The following is a 19,124-nucleotide window of genomic DNA, read 5'->3' as shown; positions in this document are numbered from 1 at the left end:
AAAAAACCCCGAGATAAAATTAAAAGACCAAAGATAAAACAACCCCACCGATCCCCATCAGGCTAGGCCAGCTTGTACAAACAAAAATGTCTTGAGATCGCGACGAAAGGAGCGAAGGTCGGGCGCCATCCGGAGCTCTACCGGTAGCTGATTCCACAGCTCTGGAGCGCCCACAGAGAAGGATCTCCCCCTGGGGGCCACCAATCGACATTCTCTGATCGGTGGCACCCTGAGGAGGCCCTCTCTGTGGGAACGCACAGGGCGCAGGGAGCTTGATGCCGGCAGCAGATGTTCCCTGAGGTACTCCGGCCCCATGCCATGGAGTGCTTTAAACACCGTTACCAGTACCTTGAATCTCACCCGGAAGACAACTGGCAACCAATGCAGCTCACGGAGCAGAGGTGTAACGTGGGAGTATCGGGAAACTCCCAACACCACTCTCGCGGCTGCATTCTGTACCAGTTGGAGCTTCCGGGTGGTCCTCAAGGGCAGCCCCATGTAGAGAGCGTTGCAGTAGTCCAGACGAGAGGACACGAGCGCATGAGTGACCGTGCACAAATCATCCCGGCTAAGATAGGGCCGCAACTGGCGCACCAGGCGAACCTGGGCGAAGGCCCCCCTAGTCACAGCTCCTATGTGGTCTTCTAAGGTGAGCCGTGAATCTAGGAGGACTCCCAAGTTGCGAGCCCTATCTACGGGGGGTAATAGTTCACCCCCCATAGCCAGAGGTGGAATGTCCGAATAAACCCGGGATGAAGATATGCAAAGCCACTCAGTCTTGTCGGGGTTGAGCTGAAGTCTGTTCCTCCCCATCCAGACCCGAACCGCCTCCAGGCAACGGGACATCACGTTGAGGGCATCACTGGGGTGGTTTGGGGTCGAAAAGAAAAGTTGGGTATCATCAGCGTACTGATGATACCCAACTCCAAAGCCACGAATGATCTCACCCAGCGGCTTCATGTAGATGTTGAACAGGAGAGGCGAGAGGACCGACCCCTGAGGAACTCCACAAATGAGAGACCTCGCGGTCGACCTCTGCCCCCCTGCCAACACCGACTGCGAACGTCCCAAGAGATAGGAGGAGAACCACTGTAAAACTGTGCCTCCCACTCCCAGTCCCCTGAGACGCCGCAGCAAGATACCATGGTCGATGGTATCGAAAGCCGCCGAGAGGTCTAATAGGACTAGAACAGAGGAATGCCCTCTGTCCCGAGCCCTCCAGAGATCATTCACCAGCGCGACCAATGCCGTCTCCGTGCTGTGCCCGGGCCTGAAACCCGATTGGTAAGGGTCTAGATAATCCGCTTCATCCAGGACCAGAGGGAGCTGATGCGCCACCACACTCTCAACAACCTTCGCAAGAAAGCGGAGGTTGGAGACAGGACGAAAGTTGTTCAATACAGCTGGGTCCAGAGCAGGCTTCTTGAGGAGAGGCCTCACCACCGCCTCCTTCAAGACGGCGGGGAAGATACCCTCACTCAAAGAAGCCGATATAACTGCCTGGAACCAGCTGCGTGTCCTCTCCCGGGCTGCATAGACCAGCCAGGAAGGGCACGGGTCCAATAAACATGTGGTGCTCAGCCTCCCCATGATCCTGTCCACTTCCTCCGGAGTCACAGAATCAAACTCCTCCCAGGTGATATCGACAAGACCACCCGTGTCCTGATCGTCAGACTCTGCCCAGTCAGAGTCCAGACCGGTCCGAATCCGAGCGATTTTGTCCGACAGATGTTGGTTAAACTCCTCGGCACGGCCCTGCAAGGGATCCTCTCTCACCTCCTGATTTAGGAGGGAGCGAGTCACCCTAAACAGGGCGGCCGGGCAATTATCTGCGGACTCAATAAGGGTGGCGAAGTGGTTAGACCTCGCCTCCCTTATTGCAGCGAGATAAGACCTAATGTAGGCTCTTAGTCGCAATCGGTCGGATTCGGATCGGCTGGACCTCCAACCGCTCTCTAGGCCCCGTCTCCGACGCTTCGTCTCCCGGAGCTCCGCAGAGAACCATGGAGCTCGACGGGATCTGCACCGGGTCAGGGGCCGCAGGGGTACAACTCGGTCAAGAGCCTCAGTGGCCGTCCTTTCCCAGGCTTCCACTAAGGCATCAGCCGAGCTGTGAGCAAGGAAGGCAGGTGGGGACCCCAGCGCGGCCTGGAACCTCTGGGGATCCATTAAGCATCTGGGGCGGTACCATCTAAGTGGTTCCAAACACCCACGGCGGGGGGTGGCAAAACGGAAGACCAGCCGCAGGAGATGATGATCGGTCCATGACAGGGGCATAATAATTGGAGAGCCCCCACCAAGATCATCTAACCACCGTCCAGACAAAAAAACTAGGTCAAGGGTGTGGCCTCCTTCATGAGTCGGTCCCAAAATTACTTGCGTCAGGTCCATGGCCGTCATGGAAGCCATGAACTCCCGAGCCAACTCAGATGATCCTCCCAGCGATGGTAGGTTGAAGTCCCCCAAAACTATAAGTTTCGGGAACTCAACCACCAGCCCAGAGAGGACATCGAGCAGCTCAGGCAGGGCTGCTGCTGCGTGACTAGGCGAAAGGTACACCAGCAGCAAGCCCAACTGCGCACCAGGGCCGCATCTCAAAAAGAGAGACTCACACCCGACTATCTGGGGAACAGTGGCCTCCCGCGGACACAAGGTCTCCCTCATAACAACAGCCACTCCCCCACCCCTACCCTGAGCCCGAGGCCGGTGCAGCACCCGGAAACCTGGTGGGCAAAGATCAACCAGAGGAATACCGCCCTCTGGACCCAACCAAGTTTCCGTGATGCAAGCCAGGTCAGCCTGCTCACCCTCGACCAAGTCTCGGACGAGAGGAGCCTTGTTAGCGACCGACCTGGCATTCAAGTACACCAGCCGGAGCTCAGGAGGCTGCACATCCTCACTCCCGGGACCTCGGGGCGGAACCAGAGGGTCGGAGTGCCTCACCGCTTGTAGGCAGCGGAGAGGCCTTCCCTGAGACCGATACGGCCCTCTGTTCCTACACCTGCTGCCATTCCCTATCGTCGTGGGAATAGGTAGTCCCACGACTGGCCCTGGAGCCCCAGAAGCAGCCGACCCCCGCTCCCCCCTCCGCGATCAGCCTCAGCACTAGCCTGAACAGAGGTAGTTGGACTGCCCCCCTCATCCAAACAACCAAGAAAAGAACCCTCCCTCCTCCCTAACCCCCAAAAAAATTTTGACAAAAAGCAAACCAAGGACCTCCTATTAGGTCTACGTCGGAGGCCCATAGCCGTGCCCGGCCATCTCTCAGGATCCCAATAAATGTTCTTTATCACCTTAACTATTCAACCATGCTATAGAAGCCCTAGAACTAGCACTTAGGTCCAATAATCAGATTTTAAAAATGGGAGATAAGACATATTTTTAAACTGATTTGCAGAGGATATGATCTTGATGCTCTCAAATGCTTCTTATTCAGCTAGCTATATTAAGAAGGAATTAGAGCAGGGGTGTCAAACTCAATTTCATTGAGGGCCGCATCAGCATTGCGGTTGCCCTCAGGGGGCCGGGTGGGTATGGCCAGGGTGGGCGTGGCCTACTGGGTGGGCGTGGCTAGAGTGCGTATGGCCTACTGGGTGGGCGTGGCCAGCTCTACATCGTTCGCATCAAGGGGGCCTATAGGGGCCTGGGCAGGAGTGAGACAGATCTGAGGGTCTCTGGCAGAAGGAGGGTCTCTGGGCCAGGGCCAAGGCAGTGGGGGCCGTTCCCTCACTGTTTTCAGGATGGCTTTGTGGGCCACATGAAACCACTTCGCGGGCCGGATCCGGCCCCTGGGCCTTGTGTTTGACATGTCTGAATTAGTCCTTTATTCTTCTGCAAATTCCTCTATCAGTTAATTTTCATAAATCACATTTGATATTTTTTCATACACCACCAAAATGATGTTTCCAGTTTTAGGGAGTCCAATAGTGTATAAAACTAGGACGCTGAGCTTGTCGATCAGAAGGTCGGCAGTTTGGCGGCTCGAATCCCGAGTGCCGTGTAACAGAGTGAGTGCCTGTTACTCGTCCCAGCTTCTGCCAACCTAGCAGTTCGAAAGCACATAAAAATGCAAGTAGAAAAATAGGGACCACTCCGGTGGGAAGGTAACAGCGTTCCGTGCGCCTCTGGCATCTAGTCATGCCGGCCACATGACCTCAGAGACGTCCTCGGACAAGCACTGGCTCTTCGACTTTGAAATGGAGATGAGCACCAGCCCCTAGAGTCGGAAATGACTAGCACGCATGTGCGGGGGAACCTTTACCTTTAACTTTATTACTAAAAATAGTAACATTGTTTTAAACAAATAATTACATATCTGGAACCTGGAAGAAATTAAAGAAATGAAAAACTGGACTTCCAAACATTTCAGTATTTTGGGGTGGAGTTGCAGTGTTAAAAACGAAAATTCTTTCAAGGCTTAACTTTTTATTTAATGCTACCCAGTCCTAATTCCAGATTAGATTTTAAGACATTGGCAAAAAATAAATAGTAATAAATAGGAAATTTTTGTTTTTATGTGCAAAAACTGAGAGTAACTAAAAGGATTTTATACAAACCTCAGCAACAGTCTGGGACATGCTGGAATAATAAATACATAGCTTTGATAAAGGATACTTCCCATTTAAATCCTCTAATAATATATATTGTTCAGATAATTATTATGGTTTTGCTAAAATGAAATATTTGAGAGAATGTAATTTCTATAGTAACAGGGAACTTTTCAATAAAGATTACACTGAGCAATCATAAGAGACCCACCAATGATTTAAATTTTAAAGGAAGCTTGCAATACTGTTTTTGGTAATCTCTATAGGAGACAGTTTCAGTGCAAGAACTGCAGTGAAAGATTATATATTGTTGGCACTTCTCCTCTTAGATTGGTGTGTGTGTGTGTGTGTGTGTGTGTGTGTAATATCCTGGCATAAAATCTTTAGGTGGTAAGTATTATCACTAATCAAAGAACTAAATGCTCTCCAGAGGTAAGTTTACTGCATTTATTTACAGGACCAAACCATAAGCTTAAAAGCAGAGAACTTGTTATTTGTCTAATCTTAGCAGCCAAATTGTGCAATACTGAAAAACTCTAGATAACCTAACAGTTGAGTTGTGGATTAATAAGTCCTCTTCAATTTCTGAATTAGGAAAAATCACAGACAAAATTAAATTAATGAGACAAGAGAGGCAGGAACCACAATTTTATTAAATTTTGATGGATTTTATGGTTTATCTCAATAGCAATAGGCTGAATTTGGCATACACACACACTTTAGGAAGAAGCCTAATTAATCCTGCAGGAATTGGTCTAAAATCCACAGTGCATGAATAGAATTGCAAAAACAAAACAAACACAATGACTGCGCCTGCTTTGGAAAACAAACATCTTTTTCCTTGGCTGAATTTGCTGTTCTTGTATGTCAATATGTGTGATTAGCATCCATCAAATGAGTTTTCTTGTGTCACACATTCTGATGGCACCTTACATATGGGGCTGAGTATTAGCAAGAATGGGGATGAAATTAAAACTTGTTCCTCTTTGATCTTTCTTCTACTGAGGCTGTCACCAGCTAGTGTTTGAACTGCCCTAGATATTATCTCAAAGGGCTCATCCTCACATTTAACCACAATGTGAAGATGCTCCACTAAATATTTTTAAAGGACAGAACCTCATCACAGCATTTTCTCATCCCAGCTTCAGAGGCAAGTTCGGGTCATCTTCAGCTGACCCAATTTAAAGCAAGTGTCTTTTCCTGCTGGCAAATTTTTTTTGCTATGGCCACAAACTTGGATGTTTCATCGACAATCTGCTTGGTGGTACATCAGGACTGGGGTCAACCTAGCAAGGTTTTGAAATTTCAGTCTTCTTGAAGCAGAAAATATAATCTAAACTTCTTGTGTCTATATTCATATGCAAGGTGTCAACGTTGCTAACATCGGATGTTTTTGCATTGACAACAGATGGAGATGGAGCCATTTTCTTCTTTTTGCTTTTAGAGTTAGATGATGCTGGGTAGGGGGGGACTGTAGGAGAGTTAAGCTAGACATAATAACACTGAACCTAGTGTGAGAACCAAGGTTATTGAAATAAGAGATGATAAGAATTGGCGGGCTGGAGAACTGGAAGGGAAGCCCACGGTTTAAACTAATTGGGGAATGTGATTTATGACTGTTAACTGGAGGAGAGAATTGTGCTTTGATACTATCTGCTCAGGGGAGGGGAATTCAGTTTTTGGCTTCAATTATGTTAGTGCTGATGGTATGCTGCTCAAATAAAGATTCTTTAAGGTAAACAATGCCTCAAAGTTCTTTGAAGAATTTCATCTGTGGAAACCATGACACAAGGCTTTCCAAAGACCCCTTCCCCCAGCCTCCTTAACAAAATATTTGCAGGAAAGATAAATTGTAGTGGAAAAAGCTTGGGTGGATAGGGATGCAACTGACAATATGAGAAAGGTGAAAAGGTCTCTTTTCCAGTATCTGACCAGAGCATTTCATTAGCTTCAAAAAGAGACTGAAAATTGTCTGCATTCCACTGGCTGCTTTTAAGAATTCCTCACTGTTGGTAAATCTTAGGAATTCAGGCATAGGGCAGATCTGCCCTTGTCTCTCAAATTAATGTGGTCTTTCTCATTTTGAGAAGCTTCTGCCTGGGGAATTCTCTATCAGTTTTCAAGCAGCTGGTATCTAATTAGCAAGTCTTTATAAAATAAATATGTGTGGGATGTATTTTACTCAGTGTCTGTTGTTGAGGAAATGGCTTTTTCTCTGTTTGACTAGCCTGGAGACTTCCCCCTCTGGCAATCTTTTGACAAGACGTGCTGAGGAATTGATACATTCCAAACAATAAAGGTCTTAATTATTTGTCTAAATATACCATGTGTGGTCATCAGTTGAGTCACTTTATAATTTTACAAAAACATTTCTTTGCTTTAGAAGTAGACAAGAAAATTGCTGCCACATTGAAGGAAAGGAAATGGCTAGGGAAAATGTTAATTGCACTTGTCTGATCTTAGAGAGGAACTCATCCGTTGTAGTCAAGTTCCTTATTTATTTACTGGATTTGTTGTTGTTGTTGTTAGTTGCGAAGTCCTGTCCGACCCATTGCAACCCCATGGACAATGTTCCTCCAGGCCTTCCTGTCCTCTACCATCTTCTGGAGTCCATTTAGGCTCATGCCTACTGCTTCAGGGACTCTATCCAGCCACCTCATTCTCTTTCGTCCCCTTCTTCTATTGCCCTCAACCTTTCCCAGCATTAGGCTCTTCTCCAGTCAGTCCTTCCTTTTCATTAGGTGGCCAAAGTATTTGAGTTTCAACTTCAGAATCTGGCCTTCTAAAGAGCAGTCAGGGTTGATCTCCTCTAGGACTGACCAGTTTGATCGCCTTGCAGTCCAAGGGACTCGCAGGAGTCTTCTCCAGCACTATAGTTCAAAGGCCTCAATTCTTTGGCGCTCAGCCTTTCTTATGGTCCAGCTTTCACAGCCATATATTGCAACTGGGAAGATCATAGCCTTGACTATATGCACTTTTGTTGGCAGGTGATGTCTCTGCTTTTTAGTGTGTTGTCTAGATTTGCCATTGCTTTCCTCCCAAGGAGCAAGCATCTTTTAATTTCTTGGCTGCAGTCCCCGTCTGTGGTGATCTTGGAGCCCAGGAAAATAAAATCTGTCACTACCTCCTTTTCTTCCCCATCTATTTGCCAGGAATTGAGAGGGCCGGATGCCATGATCTGGATTTTTACCCTGCCTTTATTGCTTTATAAGTAACTCGAGGCAGTGACCATACTTAATACTCCTTTCTCCTCCTATGTACCCCACAATAACAACCCTGTGAGTTGGGTTGTACTGAGAGAGAGAGAGAGAGAGAGTGACTGACTCAAAGTCACCCAGCCAGCTTTCATGCCTGAGGCAGGACTAAAATTCACAGTCTCCAGGTTTCTAGACCATCGCCTTCACCACCAGAATTTCAGGTTGGAAAATTTTCAAATTCAGTCAAATCTCTAAAAGTTCTGCCTTCTTTTTGTAATTACTTTTAAATTATACTGTTTCCAAGTGAACAGTGGTTCTGCAAGGAAACTTACTCAACTGTAATCTCAGTATTGGGGAATGGGGGTGCAAACACCTCTGATATTAACACTGGCCTAAAGTAGGTATGTGTGCATTAAGAGTCTACCTTAGAATGGGCACATAAGGGAAGAAGACAGAAGAGCGTGTTGTGGTTACTTCATAAGAAGGAGCTGAAACGTAGTCCTGTCTTCTGCAGTTGTCTAGAGGACAGTAACGGTTTCAATGAGACAAATATTCTTTCAGTATTTTTTTCTCTCTGACAATCTTTCTCAGCACCTTGGAGCCAATTCTGGAACAGTTGCCTAAAGCTAACTTTAATTGGATGAATTTAATGGGTGGACGATGCAGTGTTAGAAGGGTGAATGAACATTTGCATTTAATCTGAAGTCACTGGACAATTAAAAACTACCATCTGACCTTGTTCAAAAATGGAAATTTTGATCATTGCTTAAGTGAACTAAGGACCTATTTGAATACTTAAAAAAACACCTAATTAAAGCAGTGCAGAAAAAAAGCCTTGATTCCCCAGCCATGAATATAGATATGCCCATATGAGCCAAAGGCTATTTGGCCTGCAAATTGTTCCTTGAATATAGAAAATAATAAGCCCCCAATCCTCACTTACAAGTAAGTCAGTATGACTATTATTAGATGAACTTGAAGAGATTTCTCTATTTTTTTCCACTGGACATCATATCTTCTAAAATACAGTAGGTCTTGGAGTTCATTGAACATAATCCCACATGGGGATGAAAAAAGAAACAGGAGACAAAAAGCAAATTCAGTTATTTATGTTTGAAGTTATGTAAATCAATGCCTCTCATCTACCCTAGACTGTAGTAGGTCAACTAATGTTCAGTAGGCCTTATACTCTGGTGTATGGGAAGGAACCAACTTCTATTTCCATTAAACTCTAAAATCTCAGAAGAACTGAGTGGAGCCATGTGGCTTTTTGTGACAAAGAAAAATGAAATAAACCCCCTGTTGTTTCTTCTCTAGCTAATGAGTGGGCTGAAGCTGGCCTTTTCTTTGTTGGGAGATTGTGTAAATTATCCCAGCAGCCTGCTATTAAACCAGTTAAGTCCCCAGTTTAGTAACAGGCTCTGCACGGGTGTTTTTGCACAATGAGAAATTCAAAAGCCATTCTAGCTGAAAGGTGGTAAGGACTTTAACAGGTTTCTATCATCCCTTGATATGGTGTGCCATACATGGGTGACCTTGAATGGTAACAATGCTAAGACAACTTTCCTCTAGCTAGTGCCAGTTTGAGACTGAGACTGTTTCTTGAAATGCTTCTGAATGTACATTGTGATGTCATCTTTAATTAAATGGCACAAAGCCATTTATGTGCCTTTTAATAAGAGATAAGAGCTTCAACTAGGCAGAAAGAACCTGAGTTGGGGGCACTTTGTCAGCTAGCATACTAATTAAGGCAGGAGTGTCTACGAACCTAAATCTACTTCTGATTTATGAAGTTTAATCCAAAACTGACAGGCACACCCATGTGTGCATGTGTGTATACACATACACTGGTGGAGAAATGAGGCTAGTGGAAATCAAAACCAAACAAGGACAAGGATAATGGCACAATGCAAAAAGCAAAGTTACTGGCTATTTTTGTTTTTTCGTTTTTGTTTTGTTGTTGTTTTTTTAAAAAAAATCAAAATAGCTACTGTGAGAATTTATTGAGTGATATTGGGGAAGAAGGCCAAAAACTTTACATCAGTAAGCTAGTGAGATAAAAAAAAGAAAAATTTAGAATTAAAGTTCCAGATGAATTGCAATTTGCTGGTTTCATGCTGGATGTCAACGCTGCTAACATCGAATGTTAATGCTTGACATGAGATGAAGGAGTAGCTATTTCATATGTTAAACTTGTGTATTGCTTTAAGACCTGTGTATTGTTTTAGTTTAAAAAGGTGGGGGGAGGGAAGTGTAGGAATGCACTTTCAAGGCCACTTGACTCTCTAAAGAAGATAAGATTTGGCGGTTTGTCTAACGGAAGGGAAACTGATTCTTTAAATTAATTGGAGAATATGATTAATTAATGATTAATGTCAGAATTAGAAAAGTGGAGAATTGTGTTTAATATATTGTGCAAGGGGCGGAGATTTCAGATTCCAGCTTCCTTCGAGCAAGCATTTGCCGGTGTATTAGGCTAATAAAGGACTTTTAAGGTAAACAATGCCTCAGAGTCACTTGAAAAGCCCATACCTCGGAAACTTGACACTGGATTTACCATCTGAACTTTTTTAAAGGATGAGTAATTCAATATTTTTTCCTTTAAAAAAAAAAACATTATTGAAGCATCTTCTTTCAGTATTTGCAATTATGACTCTTTTTCTGGAACTAGTAGATCTGAATCCATTAATTAATTTTATAACACCTAACAGAATATTTTCCACCTAGATTATTTAATTATTCAATTCATTTAGCCACTCACTTGACATATGACTCAGGGTGACATACACAATTGGAAATAACAGACTACAAGTATGTATATGTGTGTGTAAAAAAATGCAGCAAGCCTAGCTCTGGCAAGCATTCAGTTCTTTGATCAGTGATACTACTTATCTCCCATTTGTTATCCTGTTAATCTAATTATTGGATATAAGTGCTAGTGCCAGGGTTTTCATTGCTAGGATAAATAGTAAAGGTGATAAAGGATGATCCAGTTTGGTACCTGTTAAAATCGTGGTGGGTTCTGAATCATAACTGAGTTATAAAGTGTTAAGTCTTATCTGGATTTCAGTTGGTCTGTATCATCAGTCATGTTACAAAAAGCAGCCCCAAATTTAATAATGATGATGATGATGATGTTGGAAGGGAACTTGGAGGTCATCTAGTCCAATCCCCTGCTCAGGCAGGAAAACCTATACCATTTTGGACAAATGGCTGTCCAGTCTCTTCTTAAAAACTTCCAGTGTTGGAGCATTCGCCACTTCTGGAGGCAGGTTGTTCCACTGGTTAATTGTTCGGTCAGGAAGTTTTTCCTTAGTTCTAGGTTGCTTCTCTCCTTGATTAGTTTCCATCCATTGCTTCTTGTCCTGCCTTCAGGCGCTCTGGAGGATAGCTTGACTCCCTCCTCTTTGTGGCAGCCCTTGAGGTATTGGAAGACTGCTATAATGTGCACTCTCGTCCTTCTCTTCATTAAACTAGTCATAAACAATTCCAGCAACTGTTCTTCATATATTTTAGCCTCCAGTCCCCTAATCATCTTTGTTGCTCTTCTCTGTACTCTTTCTAGAGTCTCAACATCTTTTTTACACTGTGGTGACCAAAACTGAATGCGGTATTCCAAGTGTGGCCTTACCAAGGCATTGTAAAGTAGTATTAATACTTCACTTGATCTTGATTCTATCCCTCTGTTAATGCAGCCTAGCACTGTGTTGGCTTTTTTGGCAGCTGCAGCACACTGCTGGCTCATATTTAAGTGATTGTCCACTAGGACTCCGAGATCCCTCTCACAGTTACTACTATTGAGCAAGGTACCCCCTGTACTATACCTGTACATTTGGTTTTTCTTGCCTAAATGTAGAACCTTAATTAATATTGAAAATAAAGAACTAAAGAATCCTCACTGCAGTAGAGCCCCTTTGTATTTTCTATATTTTTTTCTTTATTTGTTCTATATGTACCTTGGTTTTACATTAAGGTAGTTCACCTGCTATTATATTTGGTAAAACAAATTAATTAAAGTATATTTTAAAAATAATAAAAACTTCATCCAGATACATTTCAATTGCAGCTCCAAGTGCAATTCAACATTTCATATCACAAAGTCTGGTTATTTGTGGTACTGTATGACTCCGGTACCTCTGTCCATCCAATAAGATTGGACAGAGAGTGTTATGTAGCAGGTTCTTCACACACGAAAGGAGACGAGGCAAGTGAGTTCAACAAAGCTCATGGTTTATTGCTTGCAGGATCTGAGAATTGGGCTGCAACTAGCAGCAATTTATAGCCTAGCCCCTAGGCGGCAGCCAATAGGTTTAAAACAACCATTGCTGCCTAGGGACAGCCAATAGCAGCACTGGAGACCTGGAGTCTGGGTAGCTAGAGAGCCGTTAGCTGCTCCAGCTAACCACGTGGTATTACAATTGAGCCCAATACATAACGCCCTCCCCTCTTAGATCAGACAACATCATAGCAATAGTTGGCCTTAATACAATTAACAAGACTTAACATCATAGACTTAACATCATAGGGACCACTATGGTGGGAAGGTAACAGCGTTCCATGCACCTTTGGCATCTAGTCATGCCGGCCACATGACCACGGAGATGTCCTCGGACAAGCGCTGGCTCTTCGGCACCGGCCCCTAGAGTTGGAAACGACTAGCACGCATGTGCGGGGGAACCTTTACCTTTTACCTTTTAACATCATAGCAACCTTAAATAAAAAAAACAATACAAGTTACAAGGGTTAACATTATAGCATCTGAATGAATAGGCTTTCACTGACAGTACACTAGACAGTTAACATCATAACTCCAGTTTTCAGTACAGCAACGAGTTACAGTACAGACAACATTATAGTTCTTTATTTTACAACATAATCAGCAAGTTTAGAAGGAGGCTTGCGTGCCCTTGTGGAATGCCACGGAGTTCCAGTCACTTTGTGGTCTACCAGCTTACCCATCGGGCCAGGTAGACCATTGTCCTTTGATGCACCTGAGTCAAAGGAATTAGATGCTCTCTGGCTGGCCTCTCCAGGTTGGCCCACCCCAGAGTCAGACTGATCAGCAGAGTAGGCACAGTGGTTGTTGAAGTCTGGTTGTCTTGCTCCTTCAGGGGATCCATGTTGCATTTCTGTACTCTCCTCTTCTATGCCCAGTTCCTCATTGGTTATGAAGGAAGCGTCTTGAGGGTCCATGTATGGGCTGGCTTGACTGCACGTTTGGGGACCTTGGGAGGAACTCATGATGCAGTCCTCGCTTAGTGGCCATTCTGGAAATTGTTTTCTGAGTTGATCAATGTGGTGTCTGACAACTCGCCCTCCCTCCAGCCCCACTTCGTAAGACAGGGGCCCAGGTGATTTGGTAATCTTACCAGGAACCCACAGATTTCCATGTCCATAGTTTCTGGCCCATACCCAATCGCCCAATGGCAGCCCCCTAAGGGGTTTTGGTCGAGAGGCTTCTGCTGCCACTTTATTTGGATGCAACCTGTCCAGTTTAGTGATCAGACGCCTCCCCCAACGCAGTTCTGCAGGACTTTTGCCAGTAGCAGTGCAGGGCATAGAATGCTGGCAGAGTAGAAATCCTGCCAAACTGTGATGCCAGTCACCTGTTACAATGCACTTGAGTGATTCCTTCGTTGTCCTCACCATACGTTCAGCTTGACCATTAGTGGACGGGTCAAAGGGGGCAGACGTTGCATGTCTGATAAGATTTGCTCTGAAGAAAGCCTGAAATTCAGCAGCAGTAAATTGGGCCCCATTGTCTGAAACTACGACATCTGCCAACCCATGTGTGGCAAAGAGTTTTCTCAGCACCTGGATGGTCCTAGCAGTAGTCATGTTTGCAACTGGAATTACTTCCAGCCATTTGGAGTGGCTGTCCACTACTGTGAGAAAGAGCTGTCCCTGAAAGGGCCCAGAGTAGTCTATGTGAATTCTAGACCAGGGAGTATGCATTTCCTCCCACCTGTGAACTGGGGCGTGTGGCATCTCAGGCCTAGATTGCTGGCATGTATAACAACCATGGACTTGTGCCTCAATGTCCTTGTCAAGGCCAGGCCACCAAAGGTAGCTTCTTGCTAAAGCTTTCATTCTGACAATGCCTGGATGGCCTTCATGTAATGACTGTAAAACCCTGTCTCTCAGGGAAGAGGGAATTATGACTCTATTTCCCCATAATATGCACCCCTTGTGGGCTGATAGCTCATGCCTTCTGACAAAGTAATTCTGAAACTCAGAACCTGGGCTTTTATCCAACCACCCCGTGTGTACCCATGAAAGCACTCTACTAAGTGTTCTATCTGTACCTGTTTCTGTAGCAATGTCCCCAGCATGGAGGGGAAATTCAGGCAGGTCCTGTATGGACAGAGTTCTGTTTGCAGGGGCCGGGTCTGGTTCCATTAGTGGCAGTGGAAATCTGCTGAGGCCATCAGCATGGCCCATTTCTTTACCAGGCTTGTGAACCAATTTAAAAGTGTATGCAGATAAGAAAATAGACCATCTCAGCATTCTTGGGGAAAGTATTTGGGGGGGTTGTTTGTCTGTTGTGAAAAGTCCCAGCAGAGGTTTGTGGTCTGTAAAGACCGTGAAGTCCTTGCCATATAAATAGTCATGGATTTTTTTTATTTCAACAACAATGGCTAGGCTAGGGCCTATTTGTTAATCTGAGCATAGTTATGCTCAGCAGAGGACAGTGTCCTTGAATAAAATGCTATAGGGACCAGTGTTCCATTCTTTTCTAAATGACTCAAAACTGCCCCCACCCCGTAAGGAGATGCATCACATACTAAACAGACTGGTTTAGACTCTCTAAAATGAGTTTCAGTGGATTTATCTGACAAGAGTCCCTTTAAGTCCTGGAAGCTTTTTTCATCAATGCCAGTCCATTTCCATGGAGCTTTCTTATCTAAGAGCCTGTGAAGAGGCTTTGCCAATGTGGCCTTGTTAGCCAGAAAGACATGGTAGAAATTGAGGAGGCCCAAGAATGCCTGTAGCTCTCCTTTGGATTTAGGACTAGGAGCCATTTTAATGGCCTTCACTTTGGATTCAGCAGGGTGAATACCATTAGCATCAATTCAAAATCCCAGAAATTCTGTTGAAGGGACCCCAATACTACATTTGCTCTTTTTTAATTTGAGGCCTGCTTTGCGAAGCCTCTGTAGGACAGCCCTGAGCCTGCTGGCTAACACTTCTGTAGATTCCCCAGCAATAAGAACATCATCAAAATAAGGGTAGACGCCCTGAATGCCTTTAAGTGTGCGTTCCATGATCCCCTGGAAAATTTAATTTTAATTTAATTTATTAATATTTCTATACCGCCCTTCTCCCGAAGGACTCAGGGCGGTGTACAGGGCAAGAATAAAACACAAAGCTACAAAAATTAAAAAGTAATTAAATACATGCCCAACAATAAATACATTAATAAAACCCCAATAAAATGGTAGTAAAACCCCACCAATCCCCCCTCAGGCCAGGCCGGCTTGTTCGAACAGGTATGTTTTCAGATCGCGGCGAAAGGAGCGAAGATCGGGCGCCGTCCGGAGCTCAACCGGTAACTGGGGCAACGCTGACTCCAAACTGTAAATGCTTTACTTTGAAAGACCCCCTGTGAGTCACGATCGTCTGAGCCATGGCTGTGGCCTCATCAATTGGCAGTTGCTGATAGGCCTGTGCTAAATCTAATTTAGCGAAAATAGTACCCCCTTGCAAGGAAGCTAAAATGTGGTTGACCACTGGGACACGGTAAGCGTGTTGCTTAAGGGCTTTATTAATTGTAGATTTATAATCTGCACATATCCCAATTTCCCCGTTGGCTTTAAGTGGGGTGACTATAAGAGTTTCCCACTCCCCACCACCAACTGGTTGTAAAACACCCTGTTCTGCAAGCTTGTCTATTTCTGAGTCAATTTTATGTTTGAGGGCAAAAGGGACCCTTCGTGGCTTAACCCTAATGGGAACTACGTTGGGGTCTAGCTTGAAAGAGATAGGCCGGCCTGTGTATGTTCCTAGGGCTGAATCAAAAACGTCTGCAAAGTCCTCGCAAACTGACAAAAGGTTTGCAGCTTGTGTCCGGTTGATACCAGTAATCTGAATGCCTAAGGCATAAAACCAATCGAGTCCAATGAAACTCGTTCTCTGGCCCCCTACTACTATGACATCCAGGTGCCCATAAAACCCCTTAAATTTTACAGTCATGGTGGCTTCTCCCTTAACTTTAACTTGAGCATTTTGAAAGTCAGTTAAAATTATGTCTGAGGGCCTCAGCTTGGCCCATTTGTTACTGCGCCTACACACAAAATTGAAGGTGTCCTGAGAAATAATGGAGACAGCAGAGCCAGAGTCCAACTCCATTTTACATGGGACTCCTTGTAGCTCTACCAGCAGTTTGAGTTTAGATTTGAGGGGGCGTCAGGCCCCAGTGCAGCACACACTTCTACTGCTTCTGCAAAACCCCACACTAAATGGACCCTGGGCCCCGGTACCTCTCCTGGTCGGATTTTCTGACTGGTGTTTGGGTGGCCAGTCCCTCTGGCGAGCTCTGCAGACCACTGCGATGTGGCCTGTCTTGCCACAGGCCCTGCACATGGCTGACCGGAATATGCAATCAGCGTGAAAATGGTTGCCGTTGCACCCTTTATATCTAGGTAAGAGAACTGCTTTGTAAGTGTTCTCTTGCTGTTTTCTGCTGTGTTGCTGTGCATCGGTTTGCTTGTGAAGCTTGTTGACTTCAGGATCTTCTTCCTCCGAAGATTCCTCTAAGGCTTGGTGTCCTCGTGGTGGACTGTTTTTTTATGTTTTGTCGTTTGGACAGGCTGGACTGTTTGGACTGCACCCCCAGCAGCCTCATCTGCCATAACTTTGTCTTGAGCTTCTGAAAATGTTAGTTTCGGTCTGGCAAAAAGTCTTTGCTGGAGCGTTAGGTTCCGCAGGCCGCAGACGAGTTGGTCTCGCAGTCGCTCCTCAAGGTTCGAAAATTTACAGAGGCGTGTGGCCTGCCTCAAGGCTGCGATAAATTCTGATGCTGTTTCGCTGGGTTGCTGCACTCACTGATCAAACATGAAGCACCAGGCAATCTCTGACATCTTTGGCTGAAAATGTTCTTCCAGCTTCTTCTTGAGGAAGAAGGAAATTGACTCTAGCAGTGTTGGAGCGAAGAGGTTTTCGGCCAGGTCGAAGGTGGCTGGGCCACACAAGCAGAGCAACGTGGTGGCCTTCAGCCCCTCTTCTGCGATTTCGTTTGCCTGGAGGTAGTTTTCTACCTGGGACAAGTAGGAAGGCCATCCCTCTGGGTGCTTGACATCGAATTCACGAAGTCTTCCAACCTTCGGCATTCTGTCTTTGGCTGGTTCCTGAGGTTTCTGATCCTGCTTCCCAAGGCCCAGGGAATGAATCCACTGAGCACGTGGTCACTAGTGTGGTTTGCTACTCGACCGTAGGGGGGGAAAATGCTTTTCCCTCCAGGCATGAGCTGCCTCTCCCCTAGTAGACTTCAGCTCTTTTTTGGGAAGCAGGATCCCACCTTTGTCGCCAGTGTTATGTAGCGGGTTCTTCGCGCAGGAAAGGAGATGAGGCAAGTGAGTTCAACAAAGCTCATGGTTTATTGCTTGCAGGATCTGAACTGACAACTGGGCTGCAACTAGCAGCAATTTATAGCCTAGCCCCTAGGAGGCAGCCAATAGGTTTAAAGCAATCATTGCCACCTAGGGACAGCCACTAGCAGCACTGGAGACCTGGAGTCTGGGTAGCTGGAGAGCCGTTAGCTGCTCCAGCTAACCACGTGGTATTACAATTGAGCCCAATACATAACAGAGAGATCCTCCCTATCTCTTAAGCAGTGTCATGAAGGGGTAATGGCTTCTTTGTGGCTGAGCTTGCCTTACAAAGTAGCATTCTCCAGAGTTTTATTACAATGTTTTAAAGTACATTTTTGAACATAAACCCCATCCCCCCTACCCCTAACCCATACCCTAACCCACCCAATACACCTACCTCCCCCAGCCCCCCCCGACTTCCCAAAGCAGAATACAGGGTATTATTTTCACAATCTTAATCTAAAATATACTAACTAACTATAGTTACACTTTAAATCCAGTCGTGCTTTAACTCTCCTTAAACATCATAATATATCTCCATTAGAAATATTGTTCACCTTTTCTAAATTCTACCATTTCTATCTAAATCCATTCTTCTATAATTAACAAATCAGCCTTCTTCCAATATAACAGTACGAAAAATTCTAGTATAGTTATTAGTTATAAATATCTTTTTCTTAAAGATCTTACATATTCCACTAAATTACTTTAACTTTTAAAATTGTAATCTTTTGCAATTCAACCATACATAATAATACATTGCATCATCACAACCACATCTTCAACATTTAGACTAACAATTTAAATACATACATACTAATTTTTAAGATCTACTGTAAATACCATCCCCAAATATCCACCATTATTAGATCTTGATTATCCTACGATCTTTAACAAGTTCCATTTCTAAATCTTATTTCTATCAAAGTCCTCCATTAATCTCTACTGTTATTATTATTATTCCTTAAATCTAAATGCAGCCTGTGTCATTCTTTGAATCTTAAGATCTTTAAATAAAACCAAGGATTGCACAGTTTCCGAAACTATTTCTTGTAACTGTCCTTCTTCCTTTCCTTTTTTGACTTCTGTGAATGATGGTAAGCCTGCTTTCAATACATTAGAATTAAAATCACGTGCCTTCCCTACTGTATTAAGACAATATCTTTCTCCAGAATAATTCACCACAATCCCCGATGTTATCTCCCACCTGAACCGAAGCTGTTGTTTCTTTAATTCATCTGTCAGAAAGAAAAAATCTTTCCTTTTTCTCAAAATTCTTGGAGGAATCTCTTTCAGAATCAAAACCTCCTGATTAGCCACTTTAAGTCTTTTATTATAAGATATTTGAATGATCTCATTTCTGATCTTTCTCTTTGTAAAATACACAACCACATCCCTTGGCAGTTTCCTTTGTTTAGCAATCCAAGAATTAACACGAAATACTTTATCTATCTTCCCAAAAAAATCCTCAAGTTGAAACCCCAAAATAGGCGCCAGGGCATCCACCAATGTCTCTTCCAGATTCTCCTGCGGATTTTCTTTCAAACCTCTGATCCTCAGGGCAAATTCCATATCTCTATATTGCATCATCATCATTTCATCTTCAAGTTTTTCCATTTTATTCTCCACTTCACCCATTTTAGCCTCCAGCATCAGATTATTTTGTTTCACTTCTTTCACACATTCATCCAGATTCTCAAAACAGCCTGAAAACACTTGAAGTGCCATCAAAGTATCCTCCCTTATTTTCTTGCTCTCCTTTCCAATAAATTCTGCCACCTTCTCAAATA

Source organism: Vipera ursinii, assembly GCF_947247035.1.
Source record: "Vipera ursinii genome assembly, chromosome: 2".
Lineage (NCBI taxonomy): Eukaryota > Metazoa > Chordata > Lepidosauria > Squamata > Viperidae > Vipera > Vipera ursinii.
Note: the sequence above shows the minus strand (reverse complement) of the source record.